This window comes from Camelus ferus, chromosome 12 (assembly GCF_009834535.1).
Source record: "Camelus ferus isolate YT-003-E chromosome 12, BCGSAC_Cfer_1.0, whole genome shotgun sequence".
In the NCBI taxonomy this organism is placed as follows: domain Eukaryota; kingdom Metazoa; phylum Chordata; class Mammalia; order Artiodactyla; family Camelidae; genus Camelus; species Camelus ferus.
In genome coordinates, this window is record NC_045707.1 from 60,114,049 (window position 1) to 60,132,077 (window position 18,029).

Consider the following 18,029-nt stretch of genomic DNA (forward strand, 5'->3'; position numbering starts at 1 on the left):
AAACCTGATCTGCTTTATGTAATTACCTGATTAAAAGTGGTGTTTGATTGAACCCTGGCTATACAAAGTGATCTTGAGCTGATTGAAGGACACATTCAAACTCTTCGATTGACAATTTGTATTGGGGATAATATATCTTCACTCAAGGAGGGGATAAACATTCCTATTTAAACAATTTCAACACCTATAATAATGCATTTAACTCACTCTAGAGGCAGGTTTTATTAGTCCTTTTCCAGCATGAAAAAGCATGATGATAATTTAAATGGGACACTCCTGAGAAAAACGCGCAAATTATCCACAACGATCATTTACAGTGAGAGTGGAAACAAAAATTATCATACTCGATCCATTTATGATGTACAGAAGGAAGGGACTGCATCGTGTAACTGTAATTCACCATCATTACTGACTTTGCAGAAGCCTGCATCGGAGGTGAGACACACTGACCCCCAACACAAGCAGAGAAGAAGTGCTTTGTAGAAGCATATACTAGTTCCTTCTGTTCATACCTCCCTAATAAACAGGCAGATTGTGTTTTTCCCCCTCCAACTGTCATTGTTGATTTTAAAAAGTGGACGGCTTCCCTCAATGTTACAGAGGTATAATTAAAGTCCTATCATGGCTGAGACTGCCCAGTAAGTAATCACTAATAGAATCCCTGCCCCACTGCCTTCCCAACCACATGCCTTTCTGAATCATAGATGTCAAACCAAAAGTCTAGACATTAGTGAAAGCTGGGCTCTAATTCCACTCCACCCCTAATCATTGTCCTGAATTCAATAAAACTGCTGTACTCCAAGCTTCAGTTTAGTTACCTGTAAACTGGGGCAAATACATGTCCCTTCTGAACTTGAAACCATCATAAGCTATTTCAAAAAAAAAAAAAAAAAGGAACTATGTAAATGAAACTGTAACAAACACCGAATAGGTATTTCCTATTAGCATTAGATTGCCAGAGGAACAGTAAAAAATATGTCTATAGTCTTCCTAGAGATGTTCTATAAACCTATTTATAGAAAGAATGTTGACTTATTATAGCTCATGTACTTTAAATGCCACCATTTTTAAACTTGTTTTTAACTAGAGGAGGAAATAGAATTTGAGCGCTTTTTGTCCCCAGGCCTGAGGGACTGTTCTATTACCTCTCAGAGATGGTCAGACCCTGGCCAGGGGCTATTTTAATCTACCCCCTCATTGTCACAGCTAGCTATCATAGAAACTCAGCCCTTGGTCAAATCAATCAGGCCCTCATGCAGAACAAAACCACATTGAATAGCCAGCAAATGAATTTGGTTTAAAAGTCAAATAAATATAACTCCCCCCCCCAAAAAAAGGCAGTTGGCTGGAATAGCACAGAAATGCACCTCCTTATACATAAAGCCAACCGATTAGCAGTAAACTGTTAGAACTTTCCCACTTGGTTTCATCATTTTGCAGCTTCCAAAGCCTCCCCCTCAAGCATACAGCTGTGAACTGTGTTTCCACTAGGAACAGACCCTGGCAATTCAGTTCTTTCATCCCCCTCTATTTTATCCTCTCTCAGCCCTGCAAACCTTTAATACCTGTGTAAAAGCAGACTCTACACTACTTGGCTACACACCCGAGAAATAAAAACCCATCAAACTAGGATTCTCACCATAAAACCATTCGGCCACACGGTATGCCCATCCTGCCCAAAGACATAAGCGTGTTTGGAGGCTGAAATGTAAACAGGATTATTTATTTGCTGAGCACGACAGGAGAAAAATAAAATGCAGAGCTATGAGCCTCACAATCAGAACTCAGTCAATTTATCGTCTACTGCCTGGTTGCTGAATTTCAATCTATTCTTTCAATGTAACACACACACACACAAGGCTGAACACGAAGTACACGGCACAAATTCTCTTACACTGAAAGCAGGGAAGACATACAATGAAATCTTTTCTCTGTCTACAAGGTCGTCCTTCTGATTCATGGAATTCATTGAATCCTGAGGTCCAATTCAGTGTGTCCTCCTCTACAAATAAATCCATACAAGCTCCTAACAGCCCTAATAGGGGATTCAGAATGCAAATGAGGAAAATACACCACAACATAGCCGCTGGTAAATTGCTTTCGGGGGATAAGCACCACAAAAGAAGCATGTCGCTATTTTAACTGTCTTTTCAAGGGCAATAAATGGTTTCATCCAAAAAATTAAACTCTAACTCTAAGCAAAAAAAATGAAACAAGTAGCATGTGCTAGAGGTTAATTTTCAAGGGCTTGGATCTATAATTTACCACCCACTTCTTTTTCATTAATGGCACCAACTCATCATTAAGAACTTCCCCAGACTGTGCCTTCCTTCAGGACTCAAGATTCACATGACGGGGAAAGTAACAATTATTCAGCATTCAGTCTTCAGTAACTGCTCAGCAAAAAAGGACCAAGGTCTGACTTCATCTTTGTATTACATTTGACAGATTTTATGAGAAGCTACAAACATTTAAAAGTCCTGATGTTTAGATTAATCTGATGAACTGAATGTCTCAATAATCATTGAAAAGTCAACGAAATAAAAAACACTCCTCCATCAAAAAAATTATCATGGTTATTACCTTAAAATCTTGCTACAGTAGTAGGGAGATAATTCAAAACACTCCTCAAAATAGCAAAGAAAAGATAATTATCAATTAATAAAACCGTAGATATACTATGGCGTGTCAGTCTATGTTTCCATCTTATAAAAATGTTACTTGATTTTTTTTACTAAAAGAAAGACCAATGATAAATGTAGTATGTCTTTGTATACAAGAGTCCTCATGTTGTTAAAATGCTTTTGTTTGTGAAATGCTCTGTACTCCCCTCACCAATACTGCATACATATTTACCAGTTGAAGCATTTATCCGTGTCTCATTTCTTTCTGAAAAAGATTTTATTACATTTAAGCAGTTACTGTCAGCTGAACAGTAATATCTAAGTGTGGTATGTGAGGGATTTTCAAGTAAATATTTAAACACACGTTTTTGTGGTCATCCACATTTCACTGATAATTAGTTGGCCTTAAAAGGCCAGGAAAAGCCATGCCAAACCCTTACACCATTCTGGTACCCCAGCCTTCAACAACATTGCTCTAGACCAACTGAGTCATGAAAGCTCCTTCAGTCTCACACCTCCATTTTCTGTGATTGCTTCAAGTGATGACTCTACCTTTGCTGATAAAAGGACACAATCATGCTGACTGTGGCATGGGACTTCAATAACCTCAGCCAGATGTGTACCCATCCCCATCAAAGCCCCATATACTGTTTGGCACACTACGATTCATTTTTTGTTTCCTACCACATCTCCTTTTCTAAGGATCCTTTCTCGGGCAGGTAAACCAAATAATCTCAGATTTCAAGACATATTTAAAATTCAGCATAGGCTTCTGGCCTTTATGATGAACTTATTAAAATAATACACATTGCAATTCACTGTTAAGGACCCTTGCAGTTGCCACGCTGCCAAGCTCTTGCTGGATGCCTCATCGCTGCTCTTTGTAAAAATCAAAATGCACAGCAAATATACACTTATTGTATGCTTGTTATAATGGTTAGGTTCTTTAGCAACAACCGCCCACCTAATTCTCACATCAGTTCTGCAACAGTTGCTGTCATCATTCCCACTTTGTAGATGAAGAAACCGAGACATGGAGAAGTCCCACCATGTGTCCACTTTCACACAGGCTAGAAGGGTCATCGTGTTGCAGAGACTCAGCTCTTAGCTGACATGTGGCACTGCTTCTGCATTGAACAATTTTACACTGAGATGTTATAATCCTGCTATCTGCTTTCAAAGGGAATTATACATATGGCTTCCCTGCGTAACGTTCCTCAGTGATCACTGATACTTGCAGAAGTATCAGCGCTAACTCCTTAATCTAGAATTTACAAGCTCCCAGGGCCACCTACTCCTCCAGCTTCATCACGAGGTGCCTGTCCCTTACACACAGTTTTACTCATGGGGACTGATTGTTCCCTAACTTTTCAACTTCCCTGATGTCTTTGTATACTTGCAGAGTCACATCCTGGAACATCCTCCTCAGTGTGTCCATCTGGCAGGTTCCCACTCATCTTTCGTGACTCACTTCCAGCCTCTCCTCTCTGGGCATTCTTCCCCGGGGCCCAGCCAGCAGGCAGAACGGTCACTCCCACTTCTGCTTTTCCCATGGCCCTCTCTTCATCCATCAAGGTCAGCTATGAAAGTGTCACGTTGACACTGCTTGTCAGTCTCTCACCAGCAGTGAGCTCCTTAAGGGCAACTCTTCCCTGTCATCCTTGTCCCTTCAGTACTACACGTGCTTCAAAAATAAGCCAAGGAATGAATGTCTAAGTGGCATTATTGGAGCTGAACGACAAACATCCCCTACATCCAAGTTCTGGAATTCTAGGACTCTTTGGCTGGCAAGACCGAACAACTATGAAGACACAATTTTCAGAGAGTAATTTCTGTATCTTAAGAGGGGTTTTAAAAAAAAAAAGCTCAACGTGGAAATCTCACTGTACATAAACTATCTGTTAGCATCAGTCAAAAGTGGAAGGAGCATGACACCTGTAGGACCCGGATCTACAAAGAGCTCAACACGGCTGGAATGTTAGGTAACGATGGCCAATTGCCAGAGGAGGCAGGGCTAAATCCTAGAGGCCCACGTGCCATGGAGAAGATCGAATTTTGCTTGAATAGTCTACCACCCTTCATGGTTCAAACACCACTTCCTATGCCAAGCACTCTGTCTTTTCCCCACTCGGAAGAAATGCTGCTCCTTCATCTGCTCCTCTCCATGGGTACTCGTCCTTGTCTACAGCACCTGCCACCTTCCCTTTGCACAGGTCTTCCGCTACCTGCTGGACATCAGCTCATTAAGAGCCCGGTCTATATCCTCCCCACCCACCTACCCCGGAACATAGCCCAGAGCCCAGCACACTGTGCTGTGAGGAGTAAGGCACCTTGCAGGTTGTGAAATGATTCTGAACATCTATTTCAACTAAAATTCAGTAGAGTCTGTGAGGATTAAAACCAATTCATGATTATGTATCATAGCAATTAAATGGGATCGCTTTCAAGTGAGAAAATTTCTCTCCAGAATTCCCAAAATGCTAGATTTTCACTTGGCCACAAAACATTGCATAAATAGCCATCTCATTACTGATTACACAGACATGAGGTCTCAAAACGGTCTCTCGTCCAGAGTAAGTTGTGGAGTTGGATTTGAATCACAAACACTTTTGTCAAAAGCTAAGAAAAGATTTCCGATGCATGACACTGGAAACGTTGGTGAAGAGAAGTACTGTGTTAGGCGGAGGGGTGACGTGGTTGTCAGGGCTAAGAGGAGATACATGTCTCTAGTGAGAAAAAAAAAGTTCGGATTCACCCATTCAGTCATAAACCACAGCTGAAAACCTACCAGTTTTCTGCAAAAAGAAGGCAAAACAATAATACAACCCACACACACAGGTGCCAGGCAGAGTAAGACTCGCTCTCCCAGCATGTGGGTATCAAAAGAATTAACAGGCAAACTGACGTTCCTGGAGATTCAGCTACAGGTCAAGGACGGCATAAAGTGCACGCTCATAGTGAGCATTCTAATTTGAATCAGAGTTCGTATCATCATTCTGAAACATTTTCACTGAAAGCATGACCTTCAAACCTGCATCGGACAACTACAACCATTTCATAATAATGGAATCCACCACCACAACACAGCATCACCACGAAAACAAAAATGGCCTTTTCCATGTAAACTGCTGCCCTATATTCTAAAAGACGCATTATACTTTGTGGGAACTTTCTGGGAAAACTTCCATACGTAGACTTTGTCTTGGACTCTGCCACGAGGAGGAGCAGAACGTGGATATTTCTTCCGCACTTAAAATTTTAACCTCATTAAATGGTTGGCAATGAAGTACATGGATAAGTGCAACGGCATCCAGCCTTCCTGTGGTGAGACATTCATTCCAGATGCCACCTCCCTTGGAGACACACTGTAGAGACTTGGGATACAGGGGACGGGCTTCTGGCCATGAGAAGGAAGAGGCAGTCCCACTGCCATATTCACAAAATCCTCCTGTGGTACCTCCTTCCCCCAACCCTGCTAGAAGGAAGGAGGGGCAGGAGGCAGCTGCTCGACAATGAAGATAATCAAGAAGGACTTAAGTTCAGACAGAGACAAACATCACAGGGTATCACTTACAGGAGGAATCTTAAAAAATGATGCAAATGAACTTATTTAGAAAAACAGACTCACAGACTTAGAAAACAAATTTATGGCTACCAAAGGGGAAAGGTGGGAGGGATAAATTAGTTTGAGATTAGCAGATACACACTACTATATATAAGATAGATAAACCACAAAGACCTACTGTACAACACAGGGAACAATATGATAATACCTTGTAAGTATCTATAATGAAAAATATATACATATGTATAACTGAATCACTATGCTGTACACCAGAAACTAACCCAACATTGTAAATCAAATAAACTTCAGTAAAAAAAAAAAGAACCAATGAACGTCTGCACGGTAGAGTTTGAGTCATTCCTTAATCTGACTCATGGTGAACCAAGGTCCACGGTCAGCCAAGTTGGCCAGAGCCATCAACAACCAGTCTAAGATCCATAAAGTCAACAGACATGAACACAAAGAAATCAGCAAAGTTGCAAGTATTAGGATGGTAACAATGAAAAGGCTTTCTTCTAAAGAACTCATCCTTCCCATGATTGATTCAAACACCATGAGGTCATCCAGTTAAGGGATTCCCAATTCCTTGCACAGGTCCACCACGATCCCTAAGTACAATCTGTAATCCAAAAAGCTCTGAAAATCCAAATGCTTCTCACTACTGGACCTGAAGTCAAATAAGGTTACAGTCTTCACCCCACTGCATTAGTTTTCTGTCACTGCCATAGTTAATTACCACAAATGTAGTGGCTTAAGACACAAACTGATAGGGTGTTCAGAAGTCTGACAGGGGTCTCATGGAGCTAAAATCACGGAGTCAGCAGGGTGGCGTTCCTTTCTGGAGTCAGGCTCTAGGTGACTGTTTCCTGGCCTTTTCCAGCTCCTGAAGGCCACCTGCATTTCTCCAACCCTGGGTGTCTCTTCCTCCATTGACAAAGGCAGCCAGAAAGCATCTCTCTGACCCTGCCTCCATCACCACAGCACCTCCTCCTACCACAGCTGGGGAAGGTTCTCTAATTTCAAGGACCCTTGTGATTACATTGGACCCAGCCAGACACTCCAGGATCAGATCCTCATCTCAAAGTCCTTAAAGTTTAGTCACAAAGGCAAAGCCCCTTTTTGCCACAAAAGGTGACATATTCACAGGGTCTAGGGATTGGAACATGGACCTTTTAGGAAGGGGGCATTATTCTGTTTACTACTCCCACTAATTCCAAATATTCATGGATTTTCTTACAGAAATAGTCATGTGTTTGACCAAGAGAAGCTGCCCCAGGCCACAATGGAATTGTTACATGACACCACACACACACACACATATATATACACTCTGTTGTCTTCCCAAACTATGAAAATGTCCAAATGCTGAAATATATCTTATCCCAAGGGCTTCAGATAAGCGATCGCGACCTGTACCATGATTTATCTGTACTGTTGGCTCTCTTCCTCCTCACCAGGGGCACCTCTGTCCACCCTGTCAAAGAAGCAACTGCTCTTCTAATAGGTCAGATCCAAAAACAGTGACTGGACTTGAATTATTAGTGAGCAGGGTCATTATGCTTTAAAGATCACAAAGCCAATGTCTCTTTCCTCTCTCTACTTTCCGGCTATATATGGCTGTTGAGTTGAAATTAGGACCCCTCTTGGGACATGACCATTTCTTTCTCTTTTTGACTTCCTTCCTAAACTATGGCTACACCAGAGCATATAAAGACTAAATATATGTATATTTGGACTCAAGCCTAGAGTATGTGCTGCAAACCATCTTTTTCCAAAGAGCCCTGCATCAAGGGTAACTGGCACCATCTCAAGCTATTAATAAAGTGGTATCCTGATTACCATTTGGCTGCTGTTGGTGCATTTATCTTCCCTGGGGCCCCTGCACAGGCACAAAGGTAATTGGCAAAACAGATTCAGGTATTTCTGGGATTCTGACATACTACTATCTAAACCCCGATTATTAAAACAAACAGTTCTTAAAATATACAATTAGCAAGCACAAATATCAGGAAGTTTACTTCAAAGTTCGTAAGATGCACATACATTCTGGCAGGGAAAAATATATATCTACTTCTGAAGTATGATACAGACATTTGCCCTGTAGGGAATAGGCTGAACCGACATTATTAGTTAGTTAGCTGAAAAGGAAAAAGCTATAGGTAATGGCATCATTCCTAATGCAACTTCCTGTGACATTATTGAGAGTTTATCTGCTGTCGGCAGAAAAGCCTTTGTGGTTACTGAGGCCATATATAGGAGACCTTCAAAAGAGCATTAGCATTCATTAACAGTGTAGAACTCAGGGTAAGTCTCAATTATGGTAACATAATTCAACTGGATCTCATGTTGAGTGCAGCCTAACCATAATAAATTGTAAAGTCTAGCTATAAATAAGCAGCTAAACATTCAGAAAATTTTTTTTAAAAAAGACAATCTTTAAAGTTAAGCACATTCTAACTTCCTCTAGGGCAAGGACCTTGTCTTATTTATTTCTGTCCTGTTACCCTCATCACAGTATAGAAGGCAATTAATACACATCTATAAGCTTTTTGTAAAAAATCATGTTTATTTCATGGAGCAAATTAAAACAAGGCCAAATGTGCAAAGCACATAAAACAAGCACATGAGATGAGACACATTATCCACCAAAACCAAGAGCCTGCTTAGCAAGACATCTACAAAAACACTCCCAGACTCAACACACATCTGCCTGGTATCCTTTCTGCCAGTAACTAGGATAGCTTAATTTCCACATATTTCACGAAGAACAGAAAAATCAGATGTGTTGTTTCTCCCCTCAATTCTAAAGGTAGTTCCTATTGCACACTGTGCTCAAATGTAAAAATATCAAGAAGAACTAGTGACTTCATTAACTTTCTCCTGAGGCTAGTGATGCAACTCATTTGTGATGTCCCCAAAACTAATTTCTGAGCGTCTGCTTATCGGTTTTCCTATATCCTCCCAGGTGGTGTTTGTTCAAATAGCAAATGTACATGGCCAAAGATCAAAAAAAAAAATCAATTTCAATTCCCAGAGAGCATAATCCTGGTACAGGTCAGTGAACACCTTCACTGTTTTATACCAAGATAACCTTGGACCTGAAAAAATTCTCAGGGGAAAGTATCCTGCTGGTAATCCTACCTAACAAATATAATAGCTAAAGTACTAAAACCTTATGCTCCAAACTATATGACTGATGGCCCATTCATGAAAATAATCTAATATTCACACCATTCTAAAGGCTCAAAAACCTTACATCTTAATATTCTCCAAGGTTCCTAGCAACTACTTAATGTGTCTTAAGGATTTGGCGACCTTTCAAATTTTTATGGGGTGGTCATTTATGTCAGTAAAATGAAGTAGATTTCTATTCTGTCTACAATATTCAATTTTTAGATTCCCTTAAACTTGTCCTATAGCAATGAAAAAAAAAAAAAAAGATTGATACATACAATCCAGAACCACACTTAAGAAGGGAAGCCTAGCAATATACACAGAGGATGGAAGTGCAAACTCACGAAGAACGGACACATCAGGCAACATTACCAGGACCTCATTTGGAGCTTATTTTATTTGGGGCACTTCCATCTCACCTAATTCAGAGGTAACAGAAGAACAGCTTCTATGGTCACGAAAGCCAAAGTCATAGAAGCCTTTCCGTGTCTTTGGGAGCAGGGGAGCTCTTTCAGGGAAAACTTGAAAGTAAACTATGGTACTACCTCAAAGCTTGCCCAAGTATCAGCTAAAGCATGCCCCAGTCCTCCACCTCCAACCCCTGCTTTCTTCCAAAATTCCAAAACAGCTGAATTTTTAAACAAGTACGTTGCCAAACAAAAGTGCTGGGATGAAGTTCCAGGTTAGCAACCAATGAAAGAAGAAACATCTTGCCTTCTGCCCTCACTGAATGATGGATAGTGTCCAAAAAGATTCATTCTGAGGAGTTCAAAGTTTAAGAGAAGGCTAGGATGCTAGTAATTCATGGTGGTAAATGCAGATTTAAATAGCATTCTGTCCACCAGAACTCTGTTAACTGGCGCTTCTACCCATCTCAAAAACAATGACAACTAGTTATTTATAATAACAACCCTGAAGCAGTTTAAGGTTTTTGGAGCGCTGCAGCATAACAAATTACTCCAAAATTGAGCCATTTCAAACATCTCATAACTCATGTAATTCCTGTGGGTTATGAATTCAGAAGCAGCTTAGCTAGATGGTTCTGGCTTGTGGTCTCTCAAAAGGATACTGTCAGTGTTTTACCAAAGACTGCAGTCATTTGAAGACTTTACCAGGGCTAAAGGACCTCTTCCAAGGTGGCTCCTTCATGTGACTGGTCAGCTGGTGCTGGCTGTCAGCAGAAGGCCTCCCTTCCTCGCCACGTGAATCTCTATGGACTGTGTGTCCTCACAACATGGCGGCTGGCTTCTCCCAGAGTTGAGTCATCCAAAAGAGCAAGGCAAAAGTGGCAGCGTCTTTTATGACATAGCCTCACAAGTCATCCACCATCCCATCCGCCATATTCCATTCATCACACAGAACCACTCTTTTAAAATGTGAGAGGGGAATTCACAAGGGAATAAATAGCAAAAGGCAAGGATCACTGGGGACCATCTTGGAGGCTGGCTTGTATGATCTTGAAATAGGCTTCCAAATGAAGAGAAAGATAATGCTCAATATGTTTTAGAACCGTTTATGATCACCCAGTTTCATAAAAATTACTCTTAAATAGGATACTATGTATCATTCAGGCTACTGGATGACATCTTTGAGAGAGACATTTAATAAATGTCTGTTGAACCAAACTAATCCCAGTTTTTAACCCTGACATTGCATTTGCTCAGTTCCAACACATTTCTCATGTATCATCTTGTATATTATTTTATTGACTTGCCATTAAATGCTCACTCTTATAACTTACTAACTATAATTTAAGTATCAATTTCATTAAAGGTAGTATCAATATTATTTAAAAAGCAGATATTCTAGATCCTCAAAACCAGAGTGAATCAGAATTTCCATGGTCGAAGAACCACAGAATCAGGAAGGATCTTAAAGAAGTTACTTAATTTGTTGCAGTTGAATGATGGGTCCTCGGGAATCCATAATACCTCCTTTTCCCCTTTTGCTTTTAAAATTTTTCATTATGAAAAGTTTTCAGTAAAGAGGTATACTAATCCAGTACATTCATTTTGCAGATGAGAACATCCCCTCAATATGTAAAGAAATTCACCTATTCAATGCAGCTCTTAATATTGGAACACACACACACACACACACACACACAAAACCAAGAATGAAGCATCACCTCTTTAAACAAATGACATTTTCTCATCAATGAGACTTCAAGTGATGTCATACAAAAATATTATTCAGCAACCTTCTTAAGCAAAAGCTTGCAGCTTTAGGATTACATTAGGGTAACAATAGGCAGTTGTAGCTTGTGAGTAAACAGCACTATAATACTAAAGCTAGAAGTCTTATGTTTATCAGTTTTTTAAGCTGATGCGTTCTATTACTACCGTAGCTAATCCGGATTTCGAGTTTCAATTCTTGAGTTAAAAAAAATCCATGGATCATCTTGATAGTGTCTATAAAAAGGTTAAAATAAGCTTTTCTGGAAACTGGAAGAATGGACCCTCTCCAAATAAATGTATTCTTATCATCCAAGCTCCTGGTCACCATTTGCAGCTGGGCCTGTAGGGAAAGGCTAAGGTGAGGACTCTGGAGGCGGAGGAGGAGGGGATGGCCCAAGTCCCACGTGAGCTAGTATTAGGATTCCCAGTCAGACTGGGAGCAAAAGTCTAAACAGAAAAATAACGGTGGCCTCCTGATACCTCGGCTGTTGTTGAAATGTAACAGCAATAACAATAGTAGTGAATATGTGATGAATATTTGCTACATGTCAGGAGCACTCCTAAGTATTATATTAATATACTCTTTCAACCTTCACAAAAATCCTTCTCAACAACTGATGTACAGATGAGGAAACTAAGACTCAGATAAAGAAAATCACCAACGATCACCTATACAGTTAAGTACCAGGGTTGGGATTCAAACTCAAGCAGTCTACTCCAGAAGCTGCATCTTTTAAGTGTTGTGTAACTGCCTTCAAGTGGACCAATGCGATCACACAGCCTCGTGTTTGATCTCATCTCGATGTGGCAGCATAAGATGATGCTCCATATGCTATGCCTACAAACCTACCAAATGCCACCAAGTAAGGCGGGGGACTTATGCTACTTCCCAGCAGAGAAAACAAAGCTGGATGTGAAATCCACGGTTCTCCATGTAAGTGGACTGTATATAAATACATACAAAGCAAGATGAAAGAAATAGAAACGCTTTTTCCAGATCTTCTTGACTATACCTGAACTGTTACAAATCACTTCTTGTCAAAAATGCTGACTTTCCAGTCTGTTCCCTGGAAAACTTTAGCCCTGTGTCACCAGTTATGTTTCCAGACCTTGGAATCTCTAGGTCCCCATTATCTCAAGTATTTACCCAAACAAGCACAACCAGCAACTGTCCCAGCTGCTACGGCTCTCAGGAAAATGTTGCAGATTAACAAAAAGTATGATTGTACAAACACTGTATAATCTAATGACATAACAAGCAGCTTTTAAATCCTTACAGGGACCAGGCTTATTTTAAAACAACTTTATAATGTTTAGAGAAAATAAGAGGATGGTAAACCGATATAATTCAAGACTTGGAGCTTAAAAAAAAAAAAAGTTACATAACCAACTTGAATGATGCACTGAATTCAGAATCTATGCTACTACAGTGCTTGTCCTGAGACTTCATCTGGGGCAGAGGAGGAGGATGACCTATGAAAACATCAGCACCAGAGTCTCATCTCAGATATTACTGTTGACAGTCAGACTTGGGAGGAAAAATGAAGTCTGAGCAGAAAGATAACTCTGGGGATTTTTCCTACCCCAAGGTCCACTTAACCTTATAGAGAATTACTTTTCCTTACAAAATAGGGGAGGGGTGGGGGAGATCTTGAATGGTTAAGGAAAAAAAAGGAAATTTATTCCTCACTTGCATTTGTGTAAGTAAAAGGGTGATACCTGCTGAGATTATTCGACTCTGCATATGTGATGTGATTAGTCACTGAGCACCCGTATTCACAGAATAGAGAGTAATATATTTGCCTTTTCCTCAGTGGAAGGAAATATTCAGCATCATTACCCACTGTGTCAATGGTACAAGGAAAGACTTCCTTTCTCTATTCGGAAATCTTGTCTGTTACCTCTGAATGTGTGTATGTGTCTTTTAGCATCCACCACTGCTACGTACGTACACGTGTGTGTGGCTGTGATTAGGTCAAATTCACCACATTTGAAAACAGAGAAACTGGAAAAAGATTACTATGCCCATTTTGTTTCTAGAGAAAACAAAGCTAAGTGACATCTGTGAGCAAGGAGGCCACCACCAGAATAACTCTGTGACAGTGAGAAGAATACAACCTTAGCCCCTGGCTCCTACTTCCCTCCACACTTCCCTGACTCCCAACATTTCTAAAGTTGACACAGCCTCTCAGGTTTGATTTGCTGTAGCTGGGATAATTAGGGTGAAAATATCACAGAAAGTCACATGCACATACACACTTCTTTATACATCTTCCCAATAAAAAAAAAAGTAACACGTGTCTTCTGAGAATTTTATCCTTAGCTAAATGAAGAGCTAAGGGGAATTGCAAAGCTAGGTCTGGGAATCATTCCTCTGACTAAAGTCAAAAACCTTAACCCCAAGTCCATACAAAGGAGGCAACACGCTTTTCCTATCATGCTCCTGAATGATCACCAAGTGTGGATATGTGTCCACACTTCAGCTTGCACACAGGACAACTGCTTCCTGTTGCCACGGGTTACACAGATGAGTCACTTGGAGCCCTAGAGACAACTTGAGAGATGTCTTGTCTTATAGCAATGTCAGAATTAACAAAATATATTCCTGGTAATTATCAGTGCTCAAAAACAGTCTATTAAAACATCAGATCAAAAACAGCTGTTGATCCCTCGGCATGAAAATGGGGACTCGAGGTAAGTCAATGTGAGAGATTCTTGTTCCTACTATAAGACAGATAGCTCATCATTCCCAACCTTTCATTAAATGATCCACATAGAGGTGCAATCACAAGGGGGAGAAAACAGTTTCAGGATCAATGCAGTATAAGTAAGAGTAATTTATGTCTTGTCATCCATAGAACTTTTGACCTCAAATCACTCAAGGCTCAATCGGAACAGGCTTTATGTTAAATCTTTCACATACACACACTCAAAGGAGCAGTCATGGCCAAGCATTAAACATCCAGGAGGACATGTCATGTCTTAAACCAAGAATAAAAAAAAAAAAATTTTATTGCATCTACAATTACTTGTGAATTCAAGTTCCATGCAGCCTCCCAGGAGCACCTTGTTAACATGCCAAGAGCAAGCCACCCAACCAGGGAACACCAAAACTCAGAAGTCAGGTGCAAACAATAACGTAGGGCCATTTCTACTTAGTGCCGTTCACTAAGAGGGGGAAGAAAATGTTGGAGGAAAAGCATGCTTTTTGGATTTCACTGGCAAGGGAATTTTAAGTCTTTTGCAAATATTCATTTGAACTGGATAAATATGACCTCCAGTAAGAAAAGTATTAGATGTAGAATGAAAAAGAGGAAAATACATTTAAAATCTACAGCTTCTTAATTGGCTAAAAACAAAGACAACAGTGTGGAGTGGCAAGGCAGTGTTTATCGTTTCTTGGTTTGGGTGTAGTTTCCGTGATTATCAGCAGTTTTCTTCATTCTGATCCATTCTCTGCTCCAGGATCCTTTACTCTCCAGTAACAGTTGAATTTAAAAACAAATGTGCAGACAAAGAAAAGGAGGCAAGGGGACCTCTCTAAAACCTTTTTCTATATAAACTATGTACACATCTGAAACAGCGTGGAGGAAAATTATTGATTAGTGTTGTTTTCACCCATGAAATATTTTGACCTCAAGAAAACTTAAAAGCACAACAACTAGATCTTTTGAGAAACAAACAAAAATAATCCATATAAATCTTATTTCTGGTTAAACTGAAGTCATCCTCTTTCTTCCCTTTGTTTACAAATGATAGAGACATCTTACGTACGTCCCAAAGAAAAATAAAACCAGAGTGAGAAGTAACCTCAATATAAACAAGGCTGAATGGGTTCTATACTATAGAGGCTCCGTTCTTAAGTAAGTTTTCACTTAAACCTACCTCATATGGTTATACACACACTAAGAACCAAAAGCACAAGTCTGGTTTTATTGTATTTTTGTGTCTTCAGTACTAAAGTCTGAATCTAGTTTTGGATTTTACACAAGAGTTACTATGCCTTTTCTATTCTTTGACAGGTCTGAATGCCCTGCACCCCCCTCCCCTTGGTTCTTTTTGCCAGCCTGGACTTTGGGAAGCAAGTCTCTGAACCTTAATTATCATCTACTCATTCCAGTGACTAAGAAGTGCAAAACTGATTAAAGAGGAGATAATTAAGGTAATAGAAGTTGCATGTTCCTCATCAACTGGGAGAAAACACACACACACCTGTCTCCCAAGTCCCCTAAAATGAAATACCAAAGAGGGGAAAGGGAGTATCAATAATTTAAGAGGGAAGTTTCTCTAGAACAAGACCAGATTTTTTTTTTAAGATAGATTTCTTTATACTCATGGCTTCTGTGGATTTAAAACATATGCAGCCCTTACAATACATGTCATGCTGGGAGCAGGAAGCAAGCTGCAGAACTCTGATTCTGACATACAGGCGCCCAGCTTAGAATGCATTTCTGCAGAATCAAGGGAGATCAATAGACTCAAGGAACAAATATGTTGATGGATGAGGGCGAGTCTGAAAACGACCAGGTTGAGGTGGCCACGCTGCAGGTTTCACTGCTCTTCCCATGTTGGCAGAACGAAAGGCGGGTTACAAACGATCCCCCCTTTCTTTTAAGAGGGAAAGGGGAAAAAAGGAAACGAGGGGAGGAAAAAGAGGTAAGGGAAGGAAGAGAACGGAGCTAGTGATGAGGAAAGGAAGAAAGAAATGAGAAAAGGGAAAGAGAGAAACCCGGAGAGGGGCGGGGGAGTAGGAAGGAAAGCTATGATGTATGGACGCCTCGCCAGCTACCCAGCCGAGCGCTCCATCACCCCCAAGCCTGCGTCCCTCACTCGCTCGTCTGGAGACGTGGGGCTCCCGGGCTCCGCCGCCCTGGTCTGGCAGCCAGCCCTCCCCGCGATCCCAGGTTGATGCACACCACGCCGAGATGCCCAAAGTAGCCCACGGTAGCCCAGCCACCCGAGCCCGCCACTCCCTGGACCGCGCTCGCCACCACCCTCGCCCCGACTTCGCCCCGCGCCCCCATCCCTAGTCTCAGGGAAAAAGCCAAGGAGAGCGCAGAAATGGGAAGTATCAAGGGGGGGGGGGGCACCAAATACAGATACAGGCTTTTTTTTTTCTTAATAATGTCCTGGGGGAGCAGCAGGGGAGGAGACCCGTGGCAGGCACCTGGGAAGGAACACGCTGTTGCAAATACCCAGGGCTGCGTTGGGCTGGGCGATTTTCCACAAAAGGAAGTTTGGAAGGAGCGCAGCGGTTTGCAATGGAAGAGAAGGAGATCCCAGCGTTACCTGACTGAGGTCAAGCCGGCGGGCCGAGGAAATCCTCAGGTTAGCGATACTGAGCCACTTGATCAGGTTACTATGGAAATCGTTTTGAGGAGGAGGAGGGTGAAAAAAAGCCACCAGCCAGACACATCCTCGTCACCCCCTGAAGGAAACTGCCGGGGCCGCCGAGCGCGGGGCGCGGGACCGGGCGCGGCGCCTCTCTCGGCCCGGTTCGCTCTTTCTTCCCTCCTCCGCCGGGCCGCGCCTCCCCGCCCCGCGCCGCCGCCGCCGCCGCCGCCGCCGCCGCCGCCGCCGAGCAGCCCGCGGGCCGAGCGAGCCCTCCGCGGCGCGCAGCCGGGAGCGAGAGCGCGAGCGAGCGAGCTCGCAGCCGCCTGCCGGCCTCGGCGTCGGGCGGCGCTGTTTCCCAGCCGCGCAGCTGGAATTTAAAGAGACAGGCGCGCCGCGAGGTCAGGGGTCCCGGCCCGCGAGGAGAGCACGCAGGACGCCCACCGTCTCCGCCCCAGCCGGCCTTGCGAAAAAAGTTTCCCACGGGGACCACACGAGAAGATCCTGAAACCAGCCTCAGCCTCCTCTCCCGAAAACAGAACGCAGGCTGCAAGGAGAGAAAGAGGGATTTTTCTCTCTCCCTTGGAGACTGGGGGGAGATGATTTGTATGCTCAACAAGTCCTGCACCTATTTTCAGCGGCGCTCGTTTCTGTCCGTTTGCACCGAATTTCTTCATTGACAGCACAGAGACAAATGGGGGTGCACTCGTTTTATGTCAGACTTCAAGCAGAGACGCATGGGTTTGGAGGGAAGGTGGTGGCGGGAAGAGATTGCTGTCAAATACCTTGGAAATTAATGCTTTTCCCTCTTCCCTTCTCAGCCAACGAGCACCTCCTTTTCTCTTCCCTCCCAGCCCTGGAGAACAGGCTTGAAGGTATTTTCCAATCTCTAGTCCAGCCTCATCACCTTCCCGCCGACACCTTTCCTCTAGAGGTATGGATGCAAACCTGCTTCCATTGCTGAGAATAAGCAAGAATCTAGCAGAAAGAAGCATCTAGTCTGCTGGCCTTTTTCAATCCCTAACGGAAAACCAGTTTTCCGTGGGCAGTTCTCTCACTGCTGTTGCAAATAAGGCACAAAGATTTGTGCTGTTTCCAACATACAACCCAAACAGAATGTGTTGATAAATTCACATGGTTTAGTGGCAGCACGTATGT